Source organism: Platalea leucorodia, assembly GCF_965183815.1.
Source record: "Platalea leucorodia genome assembly, chromosome: 7".
Taxonomy (NCBI): Eukaryota; Metazoa; Chordata; class Aves; order Pelecaniformes; family Threskiornithidae; genus Platalea; species Platalea leucorodia.
In genome coordinates, this window is record NC_138829.1 from 8,554,560 (window position 1) to 8,565,778 (window position 11,219).

Below are 11,219 nucleotides of genomic sequence, written 5' to 3' on the forward strand. Positions count from 1 at the left end.
GTACTCCTAGCTAGAGAGTTAAAAGATCCGTTCTCTTGCATTTTTTCAGTGAAATGAGTTTGAGGGGAAAAAAAAAAAGATGATGTTTATCAGTGTTTAAACATGATGCTGTAGTAAATGAGTAATTGTCATTTCTTGTAAAGAAAATCCAATATTAATTTTTCCAGTGCCATGGTCTTGCATGGGTGTAGGCAAGTTGCTGGCATGGTTAATTTTGGCCTCTGCCATTATAATGTACCTTATTTCTAATTTGAATGATATCCAGTTTCAGCTCCCAGGCATCCACCCTCTCATACGTTGGTTATTGTAATAAAAGCCTGTTATTACCAAATTTTGTTCCTATACGCAGTCATTAACTGAAGAGCAGAGTCTGTAGCGCTCGCAGGCTGTTCAAGCAGGGATCAGCAGCCCCATTACAGCCGTCTGCTGCTTTCCTGGGGTTCTCTCCGGCGCGTGGGAGAAGTGAAGGACCACAGGGTCCGGTGGAGGGGAGGCCGTGGAGCCGGGCTTGTACCTTCTAGGGGATCATATTTGAACCTAAGGTCCCAAAGCAGCACAAAGCCCTCAGTACAGGACAGACACCCGACCTTCACGTGGCCCACGCTCGCACGCACTCCAGAGGGGCTGTAAGTTTCCTATCATTTTAATGTTGTATGAAAAATAATCCTACAAAGGTTGAATTCTGTCATACACACGTGTAAACCACAACATGCTGCAGCAGAGGGCGGGCACTTGTTTTTTCTCTACATGATGACCTCTGCAAGGAAAATACTGAGGAGTTTGGGACTCCTCCTCAGTGCAGTCATCCCACCAAACCTGAATTCAGCAGTTCTCCCAGACGTGTGGCACGATTAGATACTTGTATTCTTGGCTGTTAATTAATTTTACCACTAATTCCAATGTCTTCACAGAAGCATCTGTTCCAAAAGAAATTTTAAACGTGGCTGAAGTCTGAGTTTTATACATTTAACGCTGGAAGTTTTTCATATGTACATAGATTTCAGCAGTACGCAAGCTGTGTATGGTATGCGCTACTCGAGTTAAAGCACCATAAGTTAGGGAGATGACAATTATTTGCAGAGTTCAGTCTGTTGTGTATATTTCTATGTTACTAATACAGGCTGTGTTGCTATGTGCACATTTCAAGCCAACTAAGGATTTACAGCTTGCAGGTATGTAATGATACTGGCACTTACTCTTTGTTCCCTTATGGAGAAAGCAACAAACGCAAAAACCTCAGTAAGAATGAAACAAGGGTAAAACAAACATCAGGGAAGACATTGAAATACACATTTTTACTCCAAATGTTTAGACAATGTTGAAATTCATGAACAAGTTATCTTATTGAGCTCAGTCTAGATCGGGGTCAGGCTAAGTTAACTAAGGACAGGAAGAAATTGGGAAATTCTTAGCTCCAGATGAAAAACACTTTAGGTAAGTTTCTTCTGCACAGTCAGTCTGTGAGCGTAAAACCCAGCCACCAATACCACTACCAAAGTGCCCCCAAAACAAGAGTACAATTTTCACAATAAGCTGCTGGTTTGTTTTTTTTTTTTTAATCAAAAGCACTTGTGTCTCACTGCGAGAGCCGCCACCTTGACCAACCCCATGTTATGTCTGGAAAGACCCGTTATTTCATTTCCAGCATCCCAGGACGAAGGGAATCCATTTCAGTAAGCACAGGCCGAAGCAGGTTCGTGGTACAAGCGGTACAGTAACATCACCAGCTCCTTCGTTCTCAGGCGAGCCTCCTGCCCGTGCAGTCACCTTGGCAAGGGGCCCCGTGCAATGCTGGCACTGAGGATGGTGCCCGAAGCCCTTGGCATTGCACTGGCAGCCTTCCGGCCGCTGGTGCACCCCAAACACCCCAGAGTATAATTTTATTACAAAGCATTATAATATATAAATATAGTATAAATATCACACAGCATTCAGAGGCAGCGTTACACCAGGGGATTTGTACAATTTTTGGAATGGGCAAGAGCTGCCCTCGCTCCACCTGAGAGCATCTCAAGAGCTGGGGTCTGCAGTTGTGAGGAGGTTTTCTTTCGTGTTATTTAAGAATATAAGGGAGACAGAGGCAATACGTGACTTTGCTTCCAAGTTAAGATTTTTCAAAAGGTTTTAAGGTTTGTTTCATACATTTCAAAGCATTTGAGGTTTGTTTCATACGTTTCAAAGCATTTTCCAGTTCTTGGGGAAAGCCTAAATGTGTGCTAAAAAACATCTTCAACCTTCCTGTGATGGAGGCTACGAATGATCGCAGCCATGTGCCTTGGTTTCTAAGAAGAATGATTTTAAAGGGATTACCAGTGCATTATTATCACATTAAATACAGCAATACTGAGCTGTTAGTAACCAAACAGACCTGCGGGAGAGCTCCGTGGGTTTATCAAACTTCAGGGAAACGAAACAAACTTGTTTTATCATCTCTTCTTCCATAACTTACAATGGCAACCAAGCACAGCCCTGGCTCCTGCACACACCTCGCGCCGTTATCCCAAGAGTGCGTGGTCCGAAGAGCTACCGCTATTTATAAAATCCACGCAGGAACACAGCAGGCAAATCAAGCCACTACCCCAGCGGGCAGAAGGCGACAGCCTCCATGTGCCCTGTGGTCTCAGTTCACCCCATCTGCTTCGCATCCGTGCCTCAGAGCCGCTGTTAATGCTCTCCCCCTGCCTCTTTAAGGACAAAAGCACACAAATAAAAACCCAACAAGATTGCTTTAGCTTCACCCATGGTAAAGAGTCTCCGGTCTACTTAGGATCACAGCCTGGACTTTTCTCTCTGCTGACACTCAGACTCTCTCTGAACAGGTTTCTGCCTCTTGCGCTCGCCCTGAACCGCTTGCTGTTGAGCCACACTCTGCAATTGAAAATTTTGTGACCTGCTGAAGCTGTGTAGCAGGCACACAGGCCCTGCCGCGTCTGCCGAGCTGCCCTGAGGTTAAACCAAGCAGATCCCACCTCAGGGTTCCCCAGCTGTCAGTCACTGAACTGTGCAAAACGGGCGACTCGTGGCGGTGGCGACGTGGCCTCGGAGGCGCGCGGCCGGGCGGCGGGAAAGCAAGCAGGACGGAGCTCTGCGATGCTTTACTGGGACAGTTTGTACTCCAGTAACGTGACACGTGCGTGCAGGTGCAAAGCGTGAAGAGGCCGGAGGGCAGAGCTTGGTGACAATCCTTGCCCAGGGAGAGCAGCTGAGCTAAGCGCAAACTTCAGCCCCACTTCCCCCGTTGCCCGGGCAGGGCTGCCTGTCGGGCGGGCGCAAGCACTTGTTCCTGCTTGCCTTCCACTAGCGCTCGTTAGCAAGGAAAACAGTTGGTTGAACAGAGCTGGCAGGAATCCTACCACTGCGTTTGCTAAATGGATCTATTAAAATGTGAACAGAGATCGCATTGCAGGGCATCATCATAAAATAGCACGGGTGACATCTTAGCCGATTCCCAAACAGCACCGCTTGCTCCTCCGCGGTCCGGCTGCCTTCGACCCTGGCTGCCACCACGCCACTGCTCCTCTTGCACGTCTTGTTCACACTTATCTTCGCTTTTCCTCCTCGCTCTCCAAACGGTTCCCCGCTGGGTCCTTTGAAGGCTCATCGTTCCCCATCACTCGCCTGCAGCACGGTACTGCGGTCTCACACCCAACAGAGGCATCGCTACCTCTCTGGCACATCTCAGAGCCACGCAACCTCTCCGAGTCTTTCTGCTTTAGGACAATAGGACTCTAGGACCTTAGTGTCCCCTGGGCATCCCTACAGAAGCCCTTGGGTTTGCAATTTAGCCTCCATGGGGCACATGACAGGCTACACCCATCTTACTCCTGCCTCAATAGTGGGAGTCACCTCTTTGTCTGACCTTCAAATGAACGTTGTCCTGCTTTCTCCCCTGCTGCCACCCCTCGCCCTCTCCAGGGGCTCTCGGGAAGCAGCCACAAAACCATGACTTTGATCTCTTTCAAGAATTCTTTAAAACCTTGTGCACATTCCGCTCCCTGTCACCAACGTCCACAAAAGCTTGACAAAAATTGGCAAGGAGCTGGGAAAAGGCGAGGGTTTTCTGGTTTTACGACTGTGACTTGGTCAGCTGGTGGTCTCATCTCTTTACCCTTCCTTTTCTGTTCACGTGTGGTTTACTCCCTCCGGTACATCGACTCTGTCCTCTGGGGTTCTAGACCTCAACAGAGGCTTCAAAGCTTTAAATTAACTAAATTACCTCTGCTGGTAACATTACAAACTCCAGAAGAGGCCAAAGCAGCAGCAGCCTTGTGGTGCAGAGGAATGGGAGAGAAGTGGGAGTTCTCGGCTCCGATCCAGTTCTGGCCGTTTTCTTATGTGTAACTGGGGAGCTTTCTGCCTCACTTTCCCTGCCTCTAAAATGAAAACTACAGCATCCACTCTCCGTTTGCCACACTTTAAGGCTAAGCTCCCTGGCAGGACAATTCGCCGTTTATCGGTACAGCACCCCGTGAGCGCGTCCAGAGCTGTTTATCTGCACGGGGAACCTCGGCCTCTCCTGCTGCCCCCAGCCACAACCAACAAAACGAGCAGGTAGGGCCACGGGTTAGAAGTAAGTTAGTGGCACTCAGAGAAGAGTTTCTTAGGGAAGCTAAAGATATGTGCTATTTTGTATCATTCTCTAAAAGCAGATATAATATACATAATGGTTTTCCAGACTGTTCTGCTCGTGAAATGTGGAATAATGAAACCATCTTGATGGAAGAGAATGCCTATCTAAAAAAGCTGCACTTTTAGAAACCTAAATTTTGCTTGGGTTCTGAAGTTTAGAAGTTTTAATTTTGCTCCTTGAGAATAACTAGCTAACATACCTTTAAAAGTGAGCTGGTTTATTTTAGTTATAGTGGAGATAAGAGGAAAAAAAAGCTCAAATCCTGTCTAAAATCTGGGAAAAACAATCTCTGAATGACAGAGCACCATTTTCTTCCAGAAGATTAGCAATAGTTTATTATTCCAAGTATATATTTAGACTATTCCACTTACACAGTTGCTGTAATATCAACCGTATTAAAACCTTTCCGACAGCCGACCACATTCAGAAGGGGTTCCAAGCTCCTCCACATGCCCCGTTACAGGAGGCAGCTCTTGGGCCACCGCGTCAGCGGCTGTGCGTACACACGGGATCCCTCCGCACGCTCAGGCAGGTAACAAGGCGGGCCCGTCCACCGCTCCCAACTTTCCACTCTCTTTTCAATATGCTGCGTGAAGACCGGCAAGGAAAACGGTGCTTTTAGAGCACTCACTCGGTAACACTCCTGCAGTTTGGGGATTAAAACCATTTATTTTAAAACAGTAGGTTTCCTGTTTCTTTGGTGCTGTCCCTGTGCTTGTGCAAGTTGGAAATCATCCTGGCGACCGGCAAGTTCACCTTTGCCTCAAGAACAGAAACAGTTTGAGATCGAGAAGAGCGAGGCAGGGAAGAAATGCAGGGGGTTCTGAGAGAGAACTTCGGTAACTCTTTTGTAGTAAGAAAGATGACCCTGGATGGCGTAGTAAGTTAAGCCAACTTTTTTTAAAAAATAGGAAATAGTACATGCTCCCACACCTCGGGTTCTGACCCAGCAGAATGCTCCGGTTTGCATCCGCACGAGCTGTCCAGAGCTAACGGTGGCCTTTCTTCTTTGAGGTTTTGTAGGAGGGTTCGTGAACGCGGTACGCGTGGAAACCTGTGATTGACAAGAAAAACCTGCGTAGTAGCTTAACTCGCCCAGCAGCGTGGAAAAAACGTTAAGAACTTGAGGGTTTTTATGTTTTGCAAGCAAAAGGAAGTTCATTTCCTCTGTTAGCTCCCCATAGCATTATGTGCAAAAACACGCCTGCAGCTCTTGAAATACCTTTATTTATTTCTGTATCTACCAAATTTATTTATAGAGCCATCTGGAAAACACTGCCTTTTCATTTACAAGATACTTTTCAGAATTGTTTCATAAACCAAACTCTTTAAAAACACCCACACCTACAGAAATTGTCAACTAGAATCAAGTCTCGGGGCTTTTTTTTGGTGTATTTAAGGAGTATTGACAGGACAGTTACAGCTGCCACGTTAACGCATAAATAGGTAATTCTCCGTGTGCTAACTTTACCACGTTAATAAATCTAGCAATCAGCAAATGCGTCTAATACATTACACATCCCTGTAAGAAACCACAAATATTTCAGTTATGTCTCATTTTAATGCAGTCTTGGGGCATTCTAACAGTTTAGAAAATAAGCGGGAGCAAATTCTTAAATGAAATACAATAAACACGCAGGCTTTGAGCAGCTGGAACAGAAGGAGGGACACACAAGTGTCCTGGGAGGCAGGTGAATGCCTGAGGGGCAGAGGAGCTGCAGATGCCGCCCAGCTAGTCCGTAACAACCGAGAGCTGCAGTTCACTCACTGTCTAGGCATCCTAGCAATAAACCGCGACAGAACTGTTAAAATAATAACAGTAATAAAAATAAATAAGGATTTGGGCTTATTTTAGTCAAGATGCTTTAAGAAAATACCACCATTCATTCCTTGGCATGTGGTGGGATGCTCCTCTGACATTCCTCTATTGCCTTCATACTTTCTGCTATTTGCAACAGTTAGGACTCAATAAATTCAACCCAACTGTAAGAATTAATTCCAACAATCACTTAATCTTCTTGTCGCTCTAATACCATACACACATAGAAGACCACCAGGACCTTTATGACTACCTTGTTAATGGTTTGCTATCTAGAGGTATTCCTTCTGACCCATACATCATTATACATCTTCATTTAGCAAAACCAGACTGTTTTACAAAATGCTCATTTCTATCTAATAAACATTAGGTTATCTAGTACTGGCCTCAGCTAGACTTTGATTTTTGGGGTGTGAAGCACAAACGCCATCCTAGTTGATCCAAGACACCGTTGTCCTTGCGGGTATTGTCTCTGCCGTGCTGGCATCATGACAAGCGTAATTGTTCCCCGCTTAGTGTTGTCAAAAAAATCTAATGTTGAAGCACACAACTGCTTGGCATCTAACTGCGCATTTGGTAGCATAATTGTTAAATTTACATGCTCAAGTATACTAAGCATACAGTTTTCTAAAGTGTAGCATAGCAAATGCAAGTCTATTTCTGCGTGTTCCTACTGCGAATCTACAGCTACACAAACTTTTGAAAAAATGCTGTACCTCAGCGAGGAACACCCCCGTTTCTCCTGATCCCTCATGTGTCAGCCCCAAATGGAGGTGGCTCACCAAGGCTGTCGTTATAGTGAAGCCTTGAGGCTTCCTTCTTCAAATGACCCCCGAATTACTGTTAGGAAATGTTGCATTATCCATTCCCTACATGTCCAAGTAAAAGAATTTTAAAGCAACATTTGAGATCTCCGTGCATAAATAAGAGTTCCCATCATCAAAGCGCGTCAGCCTCAATTTCTTTCAAGACCCGGCGATCGGCTGACACGTCAACTCGCATCCTCCGCAGCACGCTGGCGAGTACCGCAGGCTTTGCGGTGCTCAGAGATACCCAAGCAACATCGTAAATTGTTACCAGATTGAACCACAGGAACAGGCTTCAGAGGTGTGTGCGGCTGGGCAGCTGCTGACAGAGCATCAGCAGAACCAGAATTTCCAGTCCGGGGTCCGTACTTCTTCCGCCCTCGCTTCTGATACGATAGGCAGAAACAAAAGCACATAACGAGAGAAACCATGTTTCTCCAAGACAAGAGACATCAAACTCTGAATGCAAACTTTATGTCCACCATCACAGAATAATTTTTGGCAGGAATAATTACAGTTTAAGGTAGTGTTGCGAACACTTTCTTAGTTTACCTTTCTGCCTTCATTCTTCATATATCTGCAGTACTGAAATCAAAGAAAGAACTCAGAAGGACGGTACTCGATCTCCTTGCACCGCTCTCTGGCACCCTCCAGAAGTCCCAGCAGAAGTTAAGTTAGACACTTCAGCCATGTTACCTGCTATGTGTCTATTCAATATTTTTTAATCTGGATCTGAAGGAGCGAGCGTTGGCACACATTGTACTCACAGGTACTCAATTCTGTTGGTAATTAAGAATTCCTGTATTAAAAACATCCAGAAACATGAATGTGGGTCTGTATTTGTGCTGCAGGTTTAGCCTAATGTACTTGCCAGTATCAGCCAGATCAAGTATGGTACCCGGGGTGCAACAGTCCTTTGGTGACCTCCTGCATGTTGTGAGTTCCTGGACCTTCTTTTTTTGCCATTTTTATTAGACTTCCCCACACGATCATTTTAAATGAGCACTGAGAACTCTCTTAAACTCCTCCCAGCATTTCTCATTGCCGGTTCTGAGCTCCTGTGGCAACAGGCTGCGCAAGTCCGGCCTTTACAGGATTTTAGCAGCATCAAATCTTTACTCAGAGCACGAGAGAATAAGACTGAAATTGATATTGAATTGAAAATGTAATATATTCCCATAAAAATATTGGTGCCAAGATTGCAGCAGGAGTATATAGAATAGTATTTTCTGTCATTCGATTTCCAGAAAAGTAGCTATACTTTCAAAATACAGATTTCAGAGTATCTAAAGGCATGAGGACACAAGACTTGAAGAAATGCATGTGTTGAAATCCGAGTAGGACAGAACACCGTGACAGCAAGCTAAGGCCAGGCAGTCAGCGGCGGTAACTGAAGTTAACCCCGCTCCGCTCCCATTAGCCAAGGTACCTGTGCCAGTTTACAAACTGGCACAGAAGAAGCAAACAGAAAACAAGAAGTTACCAAAGATCCTCACAATCGGCTGTTAGGTTATCTGCAAAGAACTCTGGTAAGGAACGAAGGACTGTATAATCATGTAACAGACAGCTGCACATCCACAGACGGAACTGCTACCTGTAGCTGTCATCTCCACGCTCACTTTTGCCTTCCTTTTCTCCATGGCACATGAAATCCCCAAATCCATCGGTTCCTGCAGGGCAGAGGTAGCGGTACAGGCTCGACCAGTGGCTCTCCTCGCTGCTAGCAGGAGTTAAGAATACCCAGCCCCTGGGAGCAAACACCTTCTGCCTCTCCTGCACGCTTCGCTGCCAAATGGTTCATCTCGCAGACAAACAGGAACTGGCTGTTATGCTTGAAGGGTGTTTATCTCTTGCATAATTTATTTCGGGTCCTACCCTGTTCCCATCAAGCTCAAGAACAAGCCATTACATGCATTTCAAAGGTAGAGGGTCTGACTCCGTAGTCATAGAATCATAGAATCATTAACGTTGGAAAAGACCCTTAAGATCATCGAGTCCAACTGTTAGCTCAGCACTGCCAAGTCCATCTATACCGTGTCCTCGAGCACCACATCTATCCATCCTTTAAATACCTCCAGGGATGGAGACTCAACCACTGCCCTGGGCAGCCTGTGCCAGTGCTTGACCACCCCTTCAGTGAAGAAGTTTTTCCTAATGTCTAACCTAAACTTCCCCTGGCGCAGCTTGAGGCCATTTCCTCTCATCCTAAGTCGAGGAGCTTCCCTGGACAGACGCCCTGGCAGAGGGCTGGCAGGGGCCAACCTCCCTTCTTTCCTCCCTCTCTCTGCTTTTCACCCCCCATTTGGTGTAATAAGAAGTGCAGAGGCCAGCGGCCTACGCACAGGACAGGAGAGCTCATGGGGGAAAGGGACAGGGCTCGTCCCCCTCCAGAAAAGCCGGTATCAAGGCACAACTCACCTACTACCCCGAAAAAAAAGATGAAGAAGCCAAATAACAGAAGACCACTTTGAAGGGATGGAGAAGCAAGTCCAAATTCACCATGGCAAATGCAGACGAGCTTTACAAGGTGGGCCAAAAGCGTCAGTTCTTTCAGGAGTGGAAAAGCTTTGCTGAAGAACCGACACCGCCATTAACTGCATCCACAGCGACCCCCCGGCCCCCAGGCAGGGTGCCTCACCGCAGAGCATGCGATGCGGCTGCAGGCGTGCGCAGCCGCCCAGCTTCCAACACCGCCCAAAGCCCACTGCTGAGTCAGCGCTTCACATGACAAAATATATTGCTTCGTATAACAGCATGACCTACTGAGCTACCTAAGACCACTAGCCAAGAGAAAGCCGTCATCCAAAAACATAGCATAAAGCTTGCACTTTATGTCTTTAAAATGTTTTACGGTTATCAGCATCTTTGTTAATTAAGACTTTAATGTAGATACACAGTTGTGTCCATTTGAATACATAGGATACATGCCATACACGATCTGGCCACAAAATGGCTTATGACTGGCAACTGGCTAAATAAATTCCACCTAGAAATGAATTCACGCCTTTGGATCTGTCAAATAATTTCCACCGCAATCCCACAGTGTGGGTAAAATCCTACACTCTACTGAAATAATTGCTGGAATTACCCGCCGACTATGGGGTGCCATCCCGATATGTCTTTGACTTGCACAAAGTGAAATGGTAAAACAGTACTTCAAGAAAAGGCAGCAAGTTTGCATTCAATGGGAGCACACCTTAAACACAACAACGGCAAGCGTGCAAGTGTTGGATTTTACTTCCAGAGACAAGAAAAAGAAACAAAGGGGAAATTTAGGAACGTGCCAAATGTGAGTAAGTTTATTTTCATGTGTTCACAGCAGGATAATCTCCTGCTGCTCAGAAATATTGTACAACGGGTTTACTATCACCTCTGAATAAAGATGGACACTGTTTTCTGCACTTAGGTAGTCTATCTGGATTTTTGCTTTGCATTTACTGGAAAAAATCTGATACTGCCTCTGGAATTAAAGCCTCCCCTGGGGTTAAACAACTCGCACGGTGATGATTTCTGAATGCCCGCTACTTGCACATAGTTTCAATTAGGTAAGTTTTATAAAGGTCAAATATGTTTCTTAACAACGCTGAAGCCAACTTACAGACATCAAAACTAACCTAAGAGATTAAATACAGTCAGACAAGCTAACCTGCCCAAGTTCAAGTCTATTCTTATTTTTATGATTACATACATATGCTGCCTGTGCTCTGTGGTCTACAAAATAGTGTCTGCAGTTTACAAAAGCAAGCAGTGCTAATTACTTGTTAACATGTGGTTTCCACCTATGTTTATTTTATGGATATTAACCTGAAATTAAGTCAACACAAAAGAAAAAGAAAATAATCAAGTCTTTTCAGAGGCAACACAAGCCTGAATCTCCTGACAGCTGCTGTGCTTTTGCAGAATTTTAAGATACATACATACGTACATTTTTCCCCTCCCATTGCTGTTTAAATTATGTATGCAG